The sequence below is a fragment of the Equus przewalskii genome, chromosome 3 (assembly GCF_037783145.1).
Source record: "Equus przewalskii isolate Varuska chromosome 3, EquPr2, whole genome shotgun sequence".
In the NCBI taxonomy this organism is placed as follows: Eukaryota; Metazoa; Chordata; class Mammalia; order Perissodactyla; family Equidae; genus Equus; species Equus przewalskii.
Genome location: NC_091833.1, coordinates 101,557,624 through 101,579,257, shown reverse-complemented (window position 1 = coordinate 101,579,257; position 21,634 = coordinate 101,557,624). Strand labels below are relative to the sequence as shown.

The window sequence follows — 21,634 nt, the reverse complement described above, 5'->3', positions numbered from 1 at the left end:
CCTGATGTCTTAGGGTCTACGTTCCAGTAGGAGAAGGGGTGAGTTGGACAGACAATTAAGAAATGAATCAACCAGAAAAACATCAGGGAAGGATAAGTGATTTTTCTGTCTTGCCCCATTGGAACGTAAATTCCTTGAGAAAAAAGACTTTGTCATTTCACTACTATATTTCACAGTACCTGGAAGAGTTCTCAGCACAGAGTAGGAGTTTAATCAACATTTTCAACTGATGAAAAATAAAATAGCAAGTGATAGAATGTACCAAGCAGAAAATAAAATGATGATGTGGTAGAGAGGGCCTGAGGGATTAGTCAGGTTAGGTAGTCAGGGAGTGCCTCTCTGAAGAGTTGGACATTTGAGCTGAGGTGTGAAAGACAAGAAGAAGCCAGCCATGCAAATATCTGGATGAAGAGCATTCCAGGCAGAAAAGAAGAGCTGGTGCAAAGGCCCTGAGGTAAGAATAGGCTTGGCGATTTTTAGCAACAGTAAAGAGGCCAGTGTGCTGAAGCCTGAGCAGTGAGGTAGATAAGAGAGGAGGCCAGAGAGATGGGCAGGGCAAAGTCACGTTAGGTCCAGGAGCCACTGGGTAGAGTTTGGATTTTATTTTAAATGTGATAGAAGCCACTGGGAGGTTTTTAAGTAGGAAATCAGGAAAATGCAATCTTTTACGATAGTTCAGACAAGAAATAATTGAGGGGATAGTGGTAGAAATGGGAGGAAGAGGGCCATGTTATTCATTGACGAGCTGCTTATTCATGGTTTGAATATGGGGGGTGGCGAAGAAAACTGACAAATTAAAGATGACGCTTAACTTCCTGACCTTGTTCTTTTGGGAAATAGTGGTGATGTGTCCTCAGATATGGAAGACTGAGATCGAAATCTGTATTAGTTTGCTAGGGCTGCTGTGACAAAGTACTATAAAGCGGGTGGTTTAAACAATGGAAATTCATTGTCTCACAGTTCTGGAGCCTAGACATCCAGAATCAAGGGGTTAGCAGGAACGGTTCCTTCTGAGGGCTGGGAGGGGGAATCTGTCCCATTCCTGGCCCCTAGCTTCCGGTGGTTTGCTGACAATCCTTGGCGTTCCTTGGCTTGTGGATGTATCACTTCCGTCTCTGCATCTATCTCCACACGGCGTGAGCAGGTTGAGGGGCAGGGAGGGGAGCTCCCAGTTTTTCTTTTGATTATATTAAATAAGGGATTCCCACACCATTTAGATAAGTAAATGCATGAGCAAATGTATTATAACCACAGAGAAGCATTTATTATTTTTCCCTTCATAGAGGGGAAGAGCACCAAGAAATTATTAAACTTGTGATTCTGATAAGCAACTTTAGCCATTTCCAGATGGAGCTGACATCTACTGGGTAGGGAATGCTGACTTAGAAATATCCCTTGCTCCCAGCAAAAGCATCTCTCTTACTGCCTCTGTTAAGAGAGTAGCTCCCTACTGCTATTGGTTCAGTCTCGTCCATGACCCAGAATATGAAATGAAGATGATAGAGAAAACAAAATCACTGGATTGGGAAGACGCTCACCTCTGACAAGGCACGACCAGAGAGGATTTGAGGAATCCACTGAAAATTCTAGTCTGATCATGTCACTTCCTTGATGAAAGACATTTAAATGCTTCCCATTGCTTTTAGACAAAAACCTCAATTCTAAACTTTGCCTGGAAGAGCTTGCATGTGCCGGTCCTGCTAATTCTTTGTCTTCTCTGCATCCCAGCCTCACTGGCTTTCCTTTATTTCCCACTCCCCTCCCAACAAGACTTGCTCCCTTTCGCCTCAGGGACTTCGAATTCACCACAAGGGCCACCCCTGTAAATTTGGGTTTTCTTGCCCTCCCTCCACTCCATCTTGTTAATTCTACTCATTTTTCAGATGACTGGCGTGCCTAAGCTTTTAGGGGCATCAGAGACCTGTTTCATTCTCCTCATTTGACATTCCACACTCTGCTGCTTCTTTTTGTAATAAGTTTCAAGGAAGCAGGTGGGTTTTAACAAAAAGTACTTCGCTTGTAACCAGGCAATTTTAGGATATTCCCTGCATCACCACTAGGGGGAGGGCTGCACTGCCCAAGTTTTCTGCTTCAGAGCTTTGGTTATAGGTTATCTGATGGAATAAAGTGCAAAAGAGACAGCGAAGAGCAGATGCCCAGCTACAGTGAAGTGGGAAGTGAAGGCAGTATTAACACTGGAGGAGAACAAAGCAAAACGAGAAAAATCTCTGAAAGGATGGTTGTTGGGGATTATAGGTGTTAGAGGGATGTGGCACAAGTTGTTTAAAATCTGATAACGGATGCACTCCATAGGAGAAGGCATCTTTGCAGAGGGCACTGCTGGTGGCTTTCAGGTCTGGGGGCTCTTTGCTTATATTCCTTGTTGCCACCCCCTGTCAGAAAACTGGAGAAAATCAAGTAGAAGGCTCAAACGGGAATTTTGCAAGACTCTTGATAGGTAATCGGCAGATTTGAATTTTGTTGCCTTTGACAGGTCCAGAGGGTGCTGGTTGAAACCTATGGTTCTGGACTCTCTGCCTTTGACTCCCAGATCCATCACCTACTGGTTGGGGTTCCTTGGACAAGTTACATTACTTCTCTGTGCCTTGGTTTCCTCATCTGCAAACTGAGAATAACATTAGTCCTAGGAGGGTTATTGTGAGAGTTAATAACAACTAAAAATTATGTTGTGCTTATTATACGTCAGGTGTTATTCCAAGTACTTTAGGTCTGAATCCTTTAGTTCTCAGAGCAACCCCATGATGTAGATATTGTTGTTAGTATTATTGTTATCTCTCTTTCACAGCTGAGGAAACTGAGGCATAGGAAGTTTGGAAATTTGCCTAAAGTCACACAGCTAGAAGTGGGAGAGTCGGGATTTGAACCCCCCAGGCACTTAGAACAATGCCTGGCTTAATTGAGGCACTCAACAAGGGTTAGATATAATTCTGCTATTATCGAGGAAGCCCATGCCTGGCTGTATCTGCTGGTTCAGGAGCCAGACATCGATTTTTAATAATCTGATTTTTTGTAAGAGGCAGTAGGGAGAGGGTAAAGGGCGGCAGGGGAAAAACTCTTGGTGTCTGGTAGGTTCAGCTTCATGGACTAGTTTTTGTTGATTTGTGAATGGATTCTGGGATGTCTGGGGTCCAAGCAGCACTATTTCAGCCTCTATTTGTGTGGACTGCCTGGGGAAGTGCGGCTTCTCTTCATTTCCGGGTGGAACATGGCACCTCCCACTCTGTGAGGCCTGAGAGGATCGCAGCGGTCTTTGGGCACCCCTCAGCCCATCAGCTCCTAATTTGGGGAGGATGGATGCCCTACCTCCCAAACCCGAGTGGACATCTTTGATACCACTGAGGAGCCTGGAGACAGTGAGAGTGGAAGAAGCTTCTAGAAGAATAGGATTTCAACCCATGGGCTGGAGTAAAACAACAAAACCCTTCATGAGGACATGTTACACACGCGGAGACCTCTAGAAATAACCGAGGGAGAATTCAGAGGAGGGAAATCAGCTGCCTTTAACACGCAGGTGAGGGCAACAGACATCCAAGGGTGATTACTCTCAATGGGAACACATTCAAAGTCAGTCTGTTAGGTCTGGTGCTATAGGAGAAATGGGAATCTATTTCCTTTTAATTGAAGCATTCTCTCTATATTATAGAAAGGATATGCTTGATGTATTGTATAGTTTTTATTCCCTGGGACTTTCACCCCACATCCCTCAGAAATCTGCATCCTTGCACCACAGTTTGATTGATGTGAGAGGTAGAAGCTATAGACAGGCACCAAGTTATTATTCAAGTTCAATTTATGGCTTAGTCTTGAAGCAAAATGGTAGTCAACACAAATTTGGAAAACATACTCTCTCAGGAAAGCACTTAATGCCTTTCTACAGGATTTGCTTCATGAATAGAGACTGCAGAGGTAAGTGGTGTTAAACCCCAGTATTTTTATGTTCTATAACTAAGTGATGTGCCCGCACGCAACACAGGAGCAGAAGTGTGTGCTTTAAGCCTATATTGTATCCACAGTCTGGGTATCTATTTAAGCTCCTGGAGGGCAGGACCACATCTGCTTATCTGGTATTATGTGATGCCCAGAGTCTTGTGGGGTGTAGATGGATACTCCAGTGATGTCTTTTGAAGATATCGATGCTGGTGATTTCTTTCTGTTCACTCACCAGAAAGCAAAACTGGAAAATATACCTAACTCTCCTAAGAACAAATGAGCCTATGAGATGGGGAAGATTTAGATTCCCCTGCTAGTGATATGGATCAGAAGGACTGGTAACCAGCCTCAGAGATTACAGGGATGTCAACGCGTGCTGTGGTTGCTACAAATTAACATTATTTCATTCAAATTTATTACAGTCTGGTCAAGGTTAAATTTGTAGCTCATTTCTCATTGGCATACTAAAGATGTAGAACAATAAACGACCATTTCTGTCACCTTCTTAGTAGGTATACTAGCAATAATTGATTCTGGAATGTGACAAGTAATGGTGGTGGGGGGTACTGCATAAAACATGGTGGGAGTACGCTGCCGCAAGGAGGAGTTTGCAAATGTTCTCTCTGATTGAGAAGACTACTTGTGAAGTCATTTTCAAATAATTACCCTCCCCTGGTGTTGCACAGTGACTCACTGTGATTGAGAGTCGATAAACAGGAAGTGATGCTCTGAAGTTTGAAAAGCTTTCCTAGAGGTGGATAGAGAAATGATTAGTAAGGTTGGATCAGAAATGCTTAGAGAGTTTCATTTAGCTTTGCATGCTTTCCCAGAGTGATTTTTAAAATGGTAAAGCTCCAGTCATATCACAGTGACTCCTGATATGTACTGAGGGCTTAGATCTGTGGAAAGAGATGATGCAACCGAGAAATCCACCAAAACTTGGTATCTTTGTTTTGATTTGTACAACAGCAGGCAGGCTGGATTTGCACTCTTGAAACTAAGCGTTTAGTTTTCCATCGGATGCTGGAAGGTCAAGTATGGGGAAAAGGGCAGGTCGCTCTCTTCTGCACTGAAGCTTTGAGGCAAGGATGGGTTGACTATGGGGACATGGGTACAATTTAAAACAGGGTAAAGGGATAGAGATAAACAGATTAAAAAAGTAATAATGGGATTCAGCCACAAAAATGTTAACATTACATTGCTTTCCCTGAATTTTCTTTTCTCAAATGGAGCTTTGTATTTAATACTAGAGTTTTAGCTATTTATTAAAAATAAATGTCTGGGGTATAGACTAGTATAGTATAAAGAACAATTGGCTACATAGCTGTGTGAAAATCAAAATCAAGTAACACTCTCTTTGGGATCACATTTCCTTATTTGTAAAATGTAGGGAGCTGGCCTAGACAATGTCCAAGGAGATGTTGAGCACTTAATCCTACAACTTCTAATGTGGCATCTTGTATATTCTTGTCAGTTTGGAATCTAGCAGCAGGGCGATCATGACCCTGTTTTGCCTAGATATCTGACAGTCCTCAACTGCAACTCCCAAGAAGCACCCTCTGGCGGCCTGGGTCCACTGATTAATATATTAGAGGGGCAGTAACCCAAAAGGGAACACACCAGACCTTAATTCCTAGATGAAAGTGCAGACACAACATCAGGGGCAGAGACAATTTTGATGGAGATGCTTAAAAAGAAAGTTGAAAAACGCAATTCTTTAATGCACTGAACTAGACATTGCTGGAAGAAAAAAAGAATATTTGCATATATAAGCTGGCATCTTAAAAATGGTTGGAGAGAAGAGAGAATTGAAAAACAGGAGACATAAAGGAAGGAAGAATAGGATGAGAAGAAGAAAGGAAAAGGCAGGAGACGGAAGAAGATGAGGAGGAATAAAGCTATGAGGGGAAAGAGGGTGCAGACAGTGTGGGGGTGACTAAGAGATCGACTTTGGAACCAATGGAGTAGACTCAGCTCTGTCTCCTACTAATCCTGTGACTTTGGGAGGTTACTTAGCGTCTCTGAGCCTCAATTTCTTCATCCATAAAATATGGCTGCAATGCTTGTTGTCTCACTTTCTTCACCAGAGTGCACAATTCATCATGATGTTGTAAGACGACACAGGTAAGACACTTCTCTCAGCACCTGGTCAAACCTCTGTGATCTTTAGTGGTTATTACTATTGTTGTGGTGGTGATAGTGATGAGGATTAAATAGTAAAATGTATCCGAAATTCTTAAAAACAATCGCTGGCACCTGGTAAGCAGTAAAAGATAGAAAGAAAAAGGAATATAATTAAAATTTATTGAGACTGTATTAATAATGGCTTCTACTCATTGAACACTATGCTGTCACCATCATGACTTGGCAAGGCTGGACCATCACTTTCAGTTTTTGGGTGAAAAAAATCATGGTTTAAGGTTTCTTGACCCACAACCATGCTGCTGGGAAGAGGGGCATATTCAAAGATGTTATTCTGTCTCGTTAGACAAGTCCATGCTCTTCCTCCTTCAAGATTGTCAGGCACCGCCTTCGGCCCTTTAAGAGTTTATTCGTTTACTGTTTACAATAATTCTGAGAGGTAAGTATTCTGCTTTCATTTATAGAAAATCCTGGAAAAAGGATCTTAACCCATAATTCCCAGAGTCCAAAGCCCACTCTCTTTCCGCCTTAAGATCATACAGTTGAGTATTTTGTAAATGGTTAAGAGTATTGCTCTCTGCAGACCAACACTGTCCAATGGAAATATAGTGTGAGTTAAAAATATGAGACACATATGTGATTAAAATTTTCCAATACCAACATTTAAAAAAAAGTAAAAAGAAGCCAGAGAAGTTAATTTTAATAATACATTTTATTGGACCCAATATATCCAAAATATTTTTACTTAAACGTGTAATCAATAGAAAAATACTAATGAGGTGTTTTACATTCTTTCATTTTTTTTTCTTGTGCTTGCGTCTTTGAGATCTAGTATATATTTTACATTTGCAGCACATCTCAATGGGGACTAGTCACATTTCAAGCACTTGAAATTCATAAGTGGCTAGTGGCTACACCATTCGATAGTGGAGCTTGACAGAACTGCTCTGTCAATTTGGATGATTCTCCAAGCTATGGAAGGCATTGAAGTTAGTAGCCACAGCAAGATTTCAGCAGTATAATAAAAACGGAAAAATGTGATCAAAGATTTTCTGAATTAATTCTGTCAATGAAATTTTGGACTACACTTGTGAAATCTACAAAGAAAAGAAGAGTCTAACTTATTTTGCCCTTAAGAAAAAAAATGTTCACTCAAAATAGGACCTCTGTTGCTTTTACCTTTTTATAAGCAAATTTTTAAACAAGTAGTTAGTATTTCATGTGGGAGAGAAGAAAATATTTAGAATCCATTGACTAGATATTTAGGGAATACCAAACAGGGGGATGGAAGAATGAGAATCATGAGGATGTCATCAAAAGTCTCTTATCAGCAAAGCTGCCACTTTATAGAGACGTAATCTGACAGGCTCTGCACTGAGTTTGCTTTGGTTGAGAGCTTCCACTTGTAAGGTAATTTTATGAACTCTACTCAGAAATTCATGGGAAAAGGCAAGAGACAATATCACATGCCTCTGCCTCTTTTATTTACTTATGCCACATGAACCAGATGTCAGAACTCCTAAATTTGGAGATTTTTAAGTCCCACAGTGAACTAGATAATAGTTAAAGTTGACAGGAAGGGCCAAGGAGCTTCAAGAAAGTGCTAAACCTCTGACATTCAGAAGTTGCAGTTACATAGTACTTCACTGGAGTGTTTAATAATTCCAGAGAGCTGCAATGACGTTCTCAGAGCTTCCTCCTAAAACCTCGGCCATAATCAGTGCCATCTTTATGCTCCTAGTTCAACCAACTAAAATCGATGGTTGTGCCTAGGTTGTATGTAACAATTTAGGTGTATCCACATATAAATGTTATTTCTTCATTTTATAGCCCTTGTTTGATTTCTTCATCTACACCATTGCTTAGTCAAACTCTCCTTATTTTTATTATAATTCTGGAACAATTAGAAATACTAGTAATTAAATTGCTGAGATCTGCCTCTGTAGAGTAAGAACATTTCAAGTCTATCAGTACGGGTGTTAATTATTTTAGGCAAGCTGTCATTTAGGCTTTCTAAAGTGGATTTTGTTCTTGCAGTCAAGAACATTGCTTAGTGCAGAATTAATTAATCATTATAAATATAAAACCTGCAGTATCAGCTCCTGTGTTCAGAAAGGTTTCAAGAGGCAAGGTTGAAAGAGTCGATATGCTGCTGAAGGGAATCTTATCAGGTGCCCTCCCCCCCAATCTGATAAAAGGACAATTAAACTACCTACTTCATTTGTATATGGGCCCTTCAAGTATTAGTTCAAGAACTGGAAATGTCTACTTTTTCAACGCAGAGATTTTTTTATCATCTTCTTTTAAAGAGAGTTTTAAAAGTAAAATTGATGAAGAAATGGATGAAAATTGAAATTTACTCTGGTTGAAGGAAGATTTCTTTCATTCTCCCCTAAAAATTTCATTCTTGTGATACTATGCTGAATAGAACATATGTTTTCTGTGGGCTCTGAATTTTTCCAGACACCAGTGGCTACTTAAGAAATGTTCTATGTGATGACCATAATAATTGTATTCCTAATATTAAGGCTCACAGTCATTCTGCTACAAGAGAAAAAGCTCACATTTTCCATAGCCTTTCCTACTGTTTTTTAAATAATGGCTCTATAATACTGTGTCATTTTCTTGCTCTACAATGGAAGCAAAACTCAACCAAGTTATACTGGAATACATTGACCAAAGCACAGAGATCATGCCTATGTGAGTAAAGAAACCAATTGGCCTAACAATTTAGATAATGATGATATTAACTAAAATTTAATGTCAACTCTATGATAGCCACTCTAAGTGCTTTAAATGTAATTGCTTTGAATAAGTGCTTGATAAGTAATTGTCTCATTTAATTACCACTCAGAAGCAAAGGGTGCCCCCAATATAGAAAAATGTGCTGAATTTTTTAATGTAATTCTGTTAATGCCTCAAAATTTAAAAAGCATTTATTTATTTAAAAATCTTTATTGAGACTTGGTTCTTCCCAAAGCATCTCTTAAGAACAAGAAAATGTGCACTGCTTCTCAAACTTCACTGTCTAGACAAACCACCTGTGCATCTTGTCACACTGTGGATTCTGACTCAGCAGGTCTGGGTAGGGCTTGAGATTCTGCATTTCTAACAAGCTCCCAGTAGATTTTGATGCCGCTGGTTTGAGGACCACACTTTGAGAATAAGGACAGAGTCTATACTGAAAGCAGTTTTGAAGTGACAAAGGCCAAGGGGTCAAAATTGTTCTGAGGAGCCAATTAGTAACTGCCACTGAGGGAGTCAAGCTTAGCTTTCTCAAAAGAACAACATTTGAGTTGGGTCTTGAATAATTGTAAAGGTAAGTGATGGGAGGCCGTTGCTTAGTATGTTCTGACTGGTTAACTAGTTGGCAGAAAAGATGTAGAGTATATCCTAACCCTTATTCGGATATCTATGGGGCTTTTGGTTCCCTCAGAAGAGAACCAGTGGAGATCTATATGTTTTATTGGTGTCCACACTTGCATTCAACATTCTCTTCCAGTTCTCCCTTCTTCAGTAAGTGAAGCATCTATGTGCATCTGGGCAGGTGGTGACTGAGAAGTATGATGGAGGTTTTGCTACGCAGTTCAGGGTATTAATTATGTAAGTAGCCGCCCATTTTTTAGTTTATTTTATAAAGATACCGTTTTATGATTTGTATCACTACAATTATGTTTCTAATGGGATTTTAATTGATTTCAAATCCAATTAAAGAAAACCTATTTTTAAAGCACATCTCAGCTGCTGCCACTCGGAAGTCACGCCAGGCTGGCACAGTATAAGTCATCAGAGCATAATCTGAATGCATTTGGTGTGATCAACCAGGGGGTTTTGTGAGTGACCTATATTTAATACTCTTTTAAAAAATTGTCTTGATGTATTTTTCACTTCTTAAGATTATGTCTATGCCCTAATGATATAGATAAGTATTTTCACTAAAGATAGTTCTATGGTCTTTTGAGTGAAAGTTATTGGTTCTGGATTTGGGAAAGGGGCATTTTTTTTTTTTATTAATGTTATGATAGATTACAACCTTGTGAGATTTCAGTTGTACATTTTTGTTAGTCATGTTGTGGGTACACCACTTCCCCCTCTGTGCCCTCCCCCCACCCCCCCTTTTCCCTGGTAACCACCGATCAGATCTCCATATCAATATACTAAATTCCACCTATGAGTAGAGTCATATAGAGTTCGTCTTTGTCTGACTGGCTTATTTCGCTTAACATAATACCCTCAAGGTCCATCCACATTGTTGTGAATGGGCCAATTTTGTCTTTTTTTATGGCTGAGTAGTATTCCATTGTGTATATATACCACATCTTCTTTATCCAATCATCAGTTTCTGGGCATGTAGGCTGGTTCCACGTCTTTGCTATTGTAAATAATGCTGCGATGAACATAGGGGTGCAACGGACTCTTGAGATTTCTGATATCAGGTTCTTAGGATAGATACCCAGTAATGGGATGGCTGGGTCATAGGGTATTTCTATTTTTAACTTTTTGAGAAATCTCCATACTGTTTTCCATAGTGGTTGTACCAGTTTGCATTCCCACCGACAGTGTATGAGGGTTCCTTTTTCTCCACAACCTCTCCGACATTTGTCACTCTTGGTTTTGGATGTTTTTGCCAATCTAACGGGTGTAAGGAGATATCTTAGTGTAGTTTTGATTTGCATTTCCCTGATGATTAGCGATGATGAACATCTTTTCATGTGTCTATTGGCCATATTCATATCTTCTTTTGAGAAATGTCTGTTCATGTCTTCTGCCCATTTTTTGATCGGGTTGTTTGTTTTTTTGCTGTTAAGCCGTGTGAGTTCTTTGTATATTATGGAGATTAACCCTTTGTCGGATAAGTGGCTTGTGAATATTTTTTCCCAATTAGTGAGCTGTTTTTTTGTTTCAATCCTGTTTTCCCTTGCCTTGAAGAAGCTCTTTAGTCTGATGAAGTCCCATTTGTTTATTCTTTCTATTGTTTCCCTCAACTGAGGAGTTACAGGGTCCGAAAAGATTCTTTTGAAACTGATGTCAAAGAGTGTACTGCCTATATTCTCTTCCAAAAGACATTGTCTCAGGCCTAATCTTTAGGTCTTTGATCCATTTTGAGTTTATTTTGGTGTGTGGTGAAAAAGACTGGTCAATTTTCAATCTTTTGCATGTGGCTGTCCAGTTTTCCCAGCACCATTTGTTGAAGAGACTTTCTTTTCTCCATTGTAGGCCCTCTGCTCCTTTGTCGAAGATTAGCTGTCCATAGATGTGTGGTTTTATCTCTGGGCTTTCAATTCTGTTCCATTGATCTGTGGACCTGTTTTTGTACCAGTACCATGCTGTTTTGATCACTGTAGCTTTGTAGTATGTTTTGAAATCTGGGATTGTGATTCTGCCGGCTTTGTTTTTCTTGCTCAGGATTGCTTTAGCAATTCGCGGTCTTTTGCTGCCCCATATGAATTTTAGGATTGTTTGTTCAATATCTGTGAAGAATGTTCTTGGGATTCTGATTGGGATAGCATTGAATCTGTATATTGCTTTAGGTAGTATGGACATTTTAACTATGTTTATTCTTCCAATCCATGTACAAGGAATGTCTTTCCATCTCTTTATGTCATCGTCAATTTCTTTCAAGAAAGTCTTGTAGTTTTCATTGTATAGATCCTTCACTTCCTTGGTTAAGTTTATCCCAAGGTATTTTATTCTTTTCGTTGTGATTGTGAATGGGATTGAGTTCTTGAGTTCTTTTTCTGTTAGTTCATTGTTAGTGTATAGAAATGCTACTGATTTATGCACGTTAATTTTATACCCTGCTACTTTGCTGTAGTTGTTGATTATTTCTAATAGTTTTTCTGTGGATTCTTTGGGGTTTTCTATATATAAGATCATGTCGTCTGCAAACAACGAGAGTTTTACTTCTTCGTTACCTATTTGGATTCCTTTTATTTCTTTTTCCTGCCGAATTGCTCTGGCCAGCACCTCCAGTACTATGTTGAATAGGAGTGGTGAAAGTGGGCACCCTTGTCTTGTTCCTGTCCTCAGAGGGATGGCTTTCAGTTTTTGTCCATTGAGTATGATGTTGGCTGTGGGTCTATCATATATGGCCTTTATTATGTTGAGGTACTTTCCTTCTATACCCATTTTACTGAGGGTTTTTATCATAAATGGGTGTTGGATCTTGTCGAATGCTTTCTCTGCATCTATTGAGATGATCATGTGGTTTTTGTTTTTCATTTTGTTGATGTAGTGTATCATGTTGATTGACTTGCGGATGTTGAACCATCCCTGTGTCCCTGGTATAAATCCCACTTGATCATGGTGTATAATCTTTTTGATGTATTGCTGTAATCGGTTTGCCAAAATTTTGTTGAGGATTTTTGCATCTATGTTCATCAGTGATATCGGCCTGTAGTTCTCCTTCTTTGTGTTGTCCTTGTCAGGTTTGGGGATCAGGGTGATGTTGGCTTCATAGAATGTGTTAGGGAGTTCTCCATCTTTCTCAATTTTCTGGAACAGTTTGAGGAGAATAGGTATTAAGTCTTCTTTGAATGTTTGGTGGAATTCTCCAGAGAAGCCGTCTGGTCCTGGACTCTTATTTTTGGGGAGGTTTTTGATTACTGTTTCTATTTCCTTACTTGTGATTGGCCTATTCAGATTCTCCATTTCTTCCTGATTCAGTTTGGGGAGATTGTAGGAGTCTAGGAATTTGTCCATTTCTTCCAGGTTGTTCAATTTGTTGGCATATAGTTTTTCATAGTATTCTCTTATGATCTCTTGTATTTCATTGGTATCTGTTGTGATTTCTCCTCTGTCATTCCTAATTTTATTAATTTGCGATTTCTCTCTTCTTTTCTTGGTGAGTCTGGCTAGGGGTTTGTCAATTTTGTTAATTCTTTCGAAGAACCAACTCTTTGTTTCATTGATCCTTTCTATTGTCTTTTTTGTTTCAATATCGTTTATTTCTGCTCTTATTTTTATTATTTCCCTCCTTCTACTGACTCTGGGCTTTGTTTGTTCTTCTTTTTCTAGTTCTGTTAGGTGTCATTTGAGGTTGCTTATGTGAGCTTTTTCTTGTTTAGTGAGGTGGGCCTGTATTGCGATGAATTTCCCTCTTAGGACTGCTTTTGCTGCATCCCAAATGTTTTGGTATGTCGTGTTCTCATTTTCATTAGTCTCCAGATAAAATTTGATTTCTTCTTTAATTTCTTCAATGATCCATTGTTTGTTGAGAAGCGTGTTGTTTAGTCTCCACATTTTTGCACCTTTCTCTGCTTTTTTCTTGTAGTTGATTTCTAGTTTAATAGCATTATGATCAGAAAAGATGCTTGATATTATTTCAACTCTCTTGTATTTATTGATGTTTGCTTTGGTTCCCAAAATATGGTCAATCCTTGAGAATGTTCCATGTGCACTTGAGAAGAATGTGTAACCTGCTGTTTTTGGATGAAGTGTTCTATATATATCTATTAAGTCCATCTGGTCTAATTTTTCATTTAATTCTATTATTTCCTTGTTGATTTTCTGTCTGGATGTTCTGTCTATTGGTGTTAATGGTGTGTTGAGGTCCCCTACTATTATTGTATTGTTGTTGATGTCTTCTTTTAGTTCTATTAAGAGTTGCTTTACAAATTTTGGTGCTCCTGTGTTGGGTGCGTATATATTTATAAGTGTTATGTCTTCTTGGTGGAGAGTCCCTTTTATCATTATATACTTTCCCTCTTTATCTTTCTTTATCTGTTTTGCTTTGAAATCTACCTTGTCTGATATTAGTATAGCGACACCTGCTTTCTTTTGTTCATTATTAGCTTGGAGTATTGTTCTCCATCCCTTCACTCTGAGTCTGTGTTTGTCTTTGGGGCTGAGGTGTGTTTCCTGGAGGCAGCATATTGTTGGATCTTGTTCTTTGATCCATCCTGCCACTCTGTGTCTTTTGATTGGGGAGTTCAATCCATTTACATTTAGAGTGATTATTGAGATGTGGGGGCCTACCACTACCATTTTGTGTCTTGTTTTCCGGTTTTCTTGAGTTTCCTTTGTTTCTCGTCCCATGGTTTAATCTGTTCTGATGTAGAGCTGCTACTCTCTGTTGTTGTCCTTCTACTTATCTCCTCTGCTCTTGGTTTTGTAGCCCCTTTCCTTTTTTGGATTTTTCAGGAATGAGGGTTTTCCTGAGGATTTCCTGAAGAGGAGGTTTTGTGGCAATGAACTCCCTTAATTTTTGTCTATCTGCGAAAGTTTTTATTTCTCCATCATATTTGAAGGATATTTTCGCTGGGTAGAGAATTCTCGGCTGTAGATTTTTGTCCTTCAGATTTTTGAATATATCATTCCACTCTCTTCTAGCCTGTAAAGTTTCTGCTGAGAAATCTGCTGATAGCCTGATGGGGGTTCCTTTGTAGGTTAGTTTCTTTTGCCTGGCTGTCCTTAGTATTTTCTCCTTGTCGTTGACTTTTGCTAGCTTCACTACTATATGGCGTGGAGTTGGTCTTCTTGCATTGATAAAGTTTGGAGATCTATTGGCTTCTGTCACCTGAAGATCCATCTCCCTCACCAGATTTGGGAAGTTCTCAGCCATTATTTCTTTGAATAGGCTTTCTGCCCCTTTCTCCTTCTCTTCTCCCTCTGGTATACCTATAATCCTTACGTTGCATCTCCTAATTGTGTCTGATAATTCTCGGAGAGTTTCTTCATTTCTTTTTAGTCTTGCTTCTCTCTCCTCCTCTGCCTGCAGCAATTCTATATTGCCATCTTCCAAATTGCTAATTCTTTCCTCCATATTATCGGCCCTACTGTTCAGAGCATCTAGATTTTTCTTAATCTCCTCTATTGTGTTCTTCATTTCCAATATTTCTGTTTGGTTCTTCTTTATCGTATCAAACTCTTTTGTGACATAGCTCCTGAACTCGTTGAGTTGACGGCTAGAACTCTCTCTTAACTCATTGAGAATTTTAATGATGGCTGTTTTGAAGTCATCATCATTTAGGTTATATATCTCATTTTCTTTGGGATTGTTTTCTGTGTATTTGTTACTTTCTTTCTGTTCTGGAGATTTAATGTATTTTTTCATATTGCTTGATGTTGTTGATTTGTGCCTCTGCATGGAGATAGAGTTTAGTTGCTCCTTTCACTTGTTTCAGCTGCTGCGGTGGGGGAGCAGCTGTTTATACTGCACCAACCAGGAACCCTGTCCGCAGTTGCTAACTGGGCCTGGGCCCCTCCTCGTAGCCACAGTGGCCCTTTGGATTCCCTCCTCTGCTGTGGGGGCCGTCACAGGGGGGCTTCAGGCTGCTGGTGCCTACTGTTGCAGCCCACCTAGATGTGCTCTCTCCTTGGGGTCTGCAATGGTGTTATGGGCTTTTCCAGCGGCCAGGGGTGGGATCACTTATATTTGTCGCTCCGTTGCTGTCAGCACCCACAAAATCTCACTTGTCCTCTATGGGTCGTAGGAGAGCTATTGGCATCTTCTACAGTCTGTGGTTAGTTCACCTAGCTATGCTGCTTTTGCCCTGGGGTCTTCCAGCCTTGTGGCTGGTGGCTGGGTGCCTTCTACTGGTGCTGTGCAGAGGCTTTCCCTAACGCTGCTGTGAGCCTGTAGGGTTTCCCCCTAGGCTACGAAGCTGGGTCTCTGGAACTCCCCCCAGCCCCAGTCCTCTCCGAGATCTCCGGCTATCCCTAGACCCACGGGGCGGGCAATGGGAGCTGGGGGTCGCCCCGCCCTCTGGGATTCTCTCCAGGCCTCTCCCGGAGCCGTGAATGCTCAGCGTGGCCCCTCTGCTAATGGCAGACAGAGAGTTTTGTCTGCTGCCTGGGCGGAACTCCGGCGCTTCCCGTCCGGGTCACAGAGCCGGCCTTTGAAACTTCCCCCAGCCCCGGTCCTCTCCAAGATCTCTGGCTATCCCTAGTCCCACGGGGCGGGCAACGGCAGCTGGGGGTCGCGCCGCCCTCTGGGATTCTCTCCGGGCCTCTCCCGGAGCCATGAATGCTCGGCGTGGCCCCTCTGCTAATGGCAGACAGAGAGTTTTGTCTGCTGCCCGGGCGGAACTCCAGTGCTTCCCGTCCGGGTCGCAGAGCCAGTGGGAAAGGGGCATTTTTATAGGACACAGTACCCCTCTGCCCATATATTGTGTCTGTAAATTATATTTTTCTCCCCGAGGTCACATCTATTCTGAGCTCCTACGGAGGACTGTTTCAGATCATTAAGTTTTTTTCTAGACTTGGTTCAGTTACGTTACTCACAAACCTAAGCGTTTTAATGGTTCTTCCTTGTCTATTGAATATGAACTCTACAAGCATGGCTCTTCAGTGTATGGCCTAAATCTTAACTTAAGTCAGACTCTAGGACTCGCTATCCTCTTCTCCCACTCCACACACTGTATGCTCATTGTTATTGTTCTTGTTTTTTCTACCTAGAATAAGCCCTTTAATAGTGTGACTTGAAGACATTTTGAAAGACTAGTCAGGGCCAACTTGAAGCCATGTGGTGATTGAGAACAAGGAGGGGAGTGGATTGGTGACACGGAAAGAGCAGGTAGCCACTCCACAGTCCTCTCATTGAGCTTGTACACAGATAGCTCAAAAGAGGTGGAAAGACCTAGAATTTCAGGCAGCAAGCCTAACACCACTTCTTTATTCCTGAAAATAATAATTAAAGGCTCCAACCTCAAGCGCCAGTGGTCTGTAGCCAGTGGAACTTTTTACCCTTTACATTTTAAAGTACTGGCTTCAAGGAATGTTTAAGAAGTGTGATAAAAGTTGCTTTTTTTTTTTTTTTTTTAAAGTAACCTGTGTTCAAAAAGTCAACATATTGCAGCTCTGCCTATTTTAAGGAGAGCTTCAACTGGAATGAAAAAGTGTTTTATAACTAATCCTTGTTTCTGCTGAGCCTGTTAGGTCAGTCATCCACAGAAGCCCGCACCAATCCAAGCTTCCTAACCTCTACACAGCCCCGAACAACCACACAACTCCAACGGCTTCGTTTGTTCTCCTGGTCTCTCCTGCCACCAATGAGGGTCAGTGTTTCCAGGAGCCTGGCTGTGCTGAGAGAGGAAATGATTTTTTTCCTTTTCTTCCAGAGATGGGTTTTACATATGAAAAGGCATCCCAGACACAAGCCAGACACAGCCTCTGCCTGTCTGTCAGAGGTGATCGAAGCCATGGCTTGTAGAGAAGGCAGATTATCACTTAGAGCCTAAGAGAAGTTTTGTCACCCAGGAAGGAAAACAAAGACTTCTGGACTCCAGGGTTTTTGAACCAGAGAGAGGAAGAAGAAGAGGGAGAGAAGAAGGAGAGAAGGAAGAAAGGGGGAAGAGGAGGAGAGGGAGGGAGACAGGGAGAGAAAAGACAAGGGGAAGAAGGAAAGGGAGGAGAGGGGAGAAAAAAGAGAAAGAACTGCAGACGTGAGTTCAGAATGTGTTTGTTGGCTTTCCTCTTGAGGGCAGTACCATAGTTGTGTCTGATAAAAATGCTGAAGGAGTGGGACTTAAGGCAGCCTCACAGAGCCCCCCAAATTTCAGTGAGGTCTGGAGATAGCAGTATAAAATTCCCAGGCTGTGTCAGGTTGCAATGAAACATTGAGAAGCCTGGTTGAGTGGGAGAGACTTGGAGTGGGGATGAGGATGAGCAGTCTGTGAGTATAGGCCACAAAAGGGACCATGGACCGTAATGGTGCATGTTAGTGCCATACCCAAAGGATGCAGGTATATCTGGCCACACCTTAGTGGATTCTGGTGCAGGACATCCTATGACCTGGTGGAACAGTTAGACCACAGTGAAGGCCAGTGAGGCCTGTTGGGGAAAGCAGACCTGACACCTGCTCCTCCTGGTGATACCATGAGATAGGCAGGACCCTCCGGGACTTTAGATCAGATCTAAAGGGAAAAAACGGAAAAGGGTGGGCAGGGATCCTGAAAACAAAAGAAAACAACAAACAACAAGACAAAATACTCTGGAGATTTGTTCAAACCAAATGAAAGAGTTAAACTGGAAGAAATTAAGTCTCAATAAAAAATAATGGAATAACCTTGAAATGGCATGATTGAGTCTGTTAACCCCCAAAAGGTGGGAATCAGGGCTCATGAGCAAATTGAGTTGAGTTATAGAAAAATAGTTACATGAATCAAAGTGTGTAAACTTCAACCCACTTTACCCTATTTCAAATGTCATTTCCTGCCTGAAATCTTTTCCATTCCTTCAGTCAAATGTTTTCTCTTACACATATGGAACTTTCTAATATAATCTACTTTTAATTGTCTTGGTTCATAAAAATTGCTAACTTATAGATTCAAAGATTCTCAGAATCAAAAGGACCCAATGGGCTATCATTTAGAAGTATTCTCCCTCCCACAAGATACTATAATCCTTGAGGGCAGAAATCTACCAGTGTAGATCTTTGCTCAGTCTTGGTATAATCAGTGTGTGTTCAGCACATGATGCAAAGGCTTGTGGTTTTCTCAACTGTAAAATGGAGACAACATCATCTTGTAAGTGGGAAATCGTGACTCTTCCTTCAATTTATCTTAATTCCTTTGGATGGAATTTACCCCTCTTGGTGACAGTAAGGACTGGGGAGAGCAACATGCAGAATTTTTAATCGTGTAGCTTTGTCATTGTTCTTTTTGTTGTTGAAACTCATTTGGGCTGTGCTGAGAGTAGGGAGCCTGGGAGTGAATGAATGGACTTCTAAAGCTGACTTTGACCTCACAGGCTCAACTGAGACAGTGATGAGATTATAAGGAGAGGAGTATTTTTATTTCCAGTTAAAACTCACTTCAAAATGAACAGATCTGCAGTATGCTGACTTCTTACCTGTCAGTATGTATAACAATATCTTTACTGTTGTTGCTTTTATTGTGTTCTCTCTAGAACATCAGAGCAGGATTTGAAAATTCAAGGGGCAGGTCAGTTCCACTGGAGTACAAAAAAATTAGTATTTTAGACTTGAGCGTTTAAGTTATTTCTGTTAGGTAGAAAAAAACAATAGATTACCTGCCACACTTCTGTTTCTTCTCTCTTTCTCTCTCTCCTTTCCCTCTTTTCTGTGATTTATAGAGAGGGTCAGTGACAGGACTCTGGAAGGGCCAACCTCTTGGTTCCATATGGCTTGCTCATGGAGTCCTAGAGTCATTAATTCTCCTGTCCCCCATTACATTTATTCCCTTTGGCTCTAGGGTTGTCAGTTATGGAGGTTCGGACAACAGTTTTATATTTCAGATGTCCGGACACTGGCTTCAATCATAGAAGAGTAGTAGATTTTGTTAATAAGCAGAAATTAATGGTGCCCTTGATTCATTGGAAAAGCTTCTTTGAATGAAGGAGGAGAAAAAGTTGCATGAGATGGGTTACAAACCCACTGCCCACAAGTTTACCGAAGATGGCTTGTGTCTGGAATGCCTTCTCTCAGGAATCAGGTGAACACGGAAAGAGTGCAAAAACCTGGGAGAATAGATAAACAAAGTTCAAGATACTTTAGATGAACATAGAGCCAAAACTCAGGAAATGGGTTTAGCTCTGGAAACAGCAGCGAGAAAACTGAGGTAGAACCAAATAGTGAAAAAATGTAAAGGGGGCAATGGAGAAGAGCTCTGTGATCAGAGTACAGGAGAGAAAGCCATGTCCTCGGGGTCTAACTGTCCTTAAAAACGTCAATAGAAAAAGAACACGGAAGAGTTTGAGAATTCTAAATTCTAATGTGACTTCCAAGTTGTATTTTTGTCTAGATAGGAGGGTAGAACATATTTTGTAACACAGTTTGTTAGCTTGATTTGTAGCTTTTGAGTATTTAGACACTGGTATGAAGGTTTCCATTTGTATTCTTGCTCCCGACCCCACAAATGGTTCGTGGTGGACCTGACGGAAAGCATAAAATCTAGAAGTAACCATTGTAGCAGTGTCTCTCCTCCTTCACTTGGATATGCTCATTTATTTGGATATTTCCTCCTTCGCTTGGCTTGTACCCACTGCTGGGTTAGAGAGGGCTAACTTTGCTCTCGGGGCTGGGACTGGCTTGTCCTCTAAACTGTGTCAATGTGGGGGTATTGCTGTGATAATCTTGTGTGTCCTATTGACTCTTCAGACTTTTGAGAGAAAAAGACACGAAGGAAACTGTATTGAACTAATTCCTGAAGGCATTGCCTCCAGTCCAGGAGCACAGCTTCTGGAGGAACACATCACAGAGAGATGTTCTGGTTGAGATGCAGCAGAATGAGATAAATTTGGGACCTTAATTTCAGGACTTTTGGACTGGAATGTCATTGGGCACAAACTTAAGAGGCAAGAAGGTTTAATCTCTGGACCTTAATTTTTCACTAGGAATGTAAAGATTTAACCATTTACATCTGGAGCTCTTTTAGGTTGCTGATGTTGTATTGTTTTAGTACCTTTATGTAGGTATAGATTATAGATTGTGTTGTAGATCGAATTGTGTCCCTCAAAAATATGTGTTGAAGTTCTAACTCCTGGTACTTCAGAATGTGACCTTGTTTGGAAATAGGGTTGTCGTAGATGAAATTAATTAAGAAGAGGTCATACTGCAGTAGGATGGGCCTTTCATCTAAGACTGGTGCCTTTATAAAAAGGAGAGAGAGAGGTTACAAAAAACAGATCACCATGTGAAGACACAGACACAAAGTGAGAAGACTACCATGTGATGGAGACAGAGATTGGAGTCGGGCAGTGACAAGCCGAGGAACTTAAAGCCTCGCCAGCAAACACCAGAAGCTGGAAGAAGCAAGGAAGGACTCTCCCCTACACGTTTCAGAGGAAGTACGGCCCTGCCAACACCTTGATTCAGACTCCTATCCTCCAGAACTATGAGAAAATAGATTTCTGTTCTTTTAAGCCACCCGGTTTGTGCTAATTTGTTACGGCAGCCACAGGAAATTAATATACTTTGTATAGCTCTGATAAGCCGTGTAGGATAATTTACTGGGCAAAACTTTGGATGGTAAGTAGACTACGAAATGAATTCGCAAACGTGGGTAGAACTTGGCCTTGGTGTTTAACTAATCTTGGTGTTTTGGCAATTTCAGAGCCTTCTTTAGGAAAAGCCCAGCCTCCCTTTGCTCTTCCAAAGAGGCAGTGGTCTGGGGGAACCACCCCGTGATAGTGGGATTAAGATTGTCCCAAATAAAATACTAATCTTCTACTCCTCCCCCATCTCCATCCAGAGAGGGAGCTACATTCTGATTGACGTAGTTGAAAAATATCAGTAAGGGCCCCAATTCCCACTCCTTAAATTTCCCTGACTAGCAGGGTGAGGAGTGATGGTGGAGTGGGTTCCGCCACACTTTCTGGAGGGAAAAGTTTAGAAGGTGTGCCTCTGGTCTTTCTCCACCACTCGCCACTCCTCTCACGTGGAGCAGCGTGGCCTTTCTGACTGGTGAGATTGGGAAGAGGGTGCTGAACGTGCATAGCTAAATCCATTTCCCGTTTCTCCCTTTGGATGTGCCTGCCTACAGCGTGGGTGTTTTCTGCTTTGGTCTTCCTCATAGTTAGCCCGTGTGGATCAGGGCCTAAGCCTTGTTTCCAAAGGATGGGATAGAGTTCCAACTTTTCC

General features: G+C 41.1%; 1 long non-coding RNA gene across 1 annotated transcript; it reads right to left on the bottom strand.

The window, feature by feature from the left end:
- Positions 1-5,646: 5,646 nt before the first annotated feature.
- LOC139082673 (uncharacterized) lies at positions 5,647-19,726 on the bottom strand. The gene is made up of 2 exons (XR_011538883.1): positions 19,066-19,726; positions 5,647-6,207 (listed from the first exon to the last, which is right to left on the bottom strand). It is a non-coding gene; the product is annotated as an uncharacterized lncRNA (long non-coding RNA).
- Between the last annotated feature and the right edge of the window lie 1,908 nt (positions 19,727-21,634).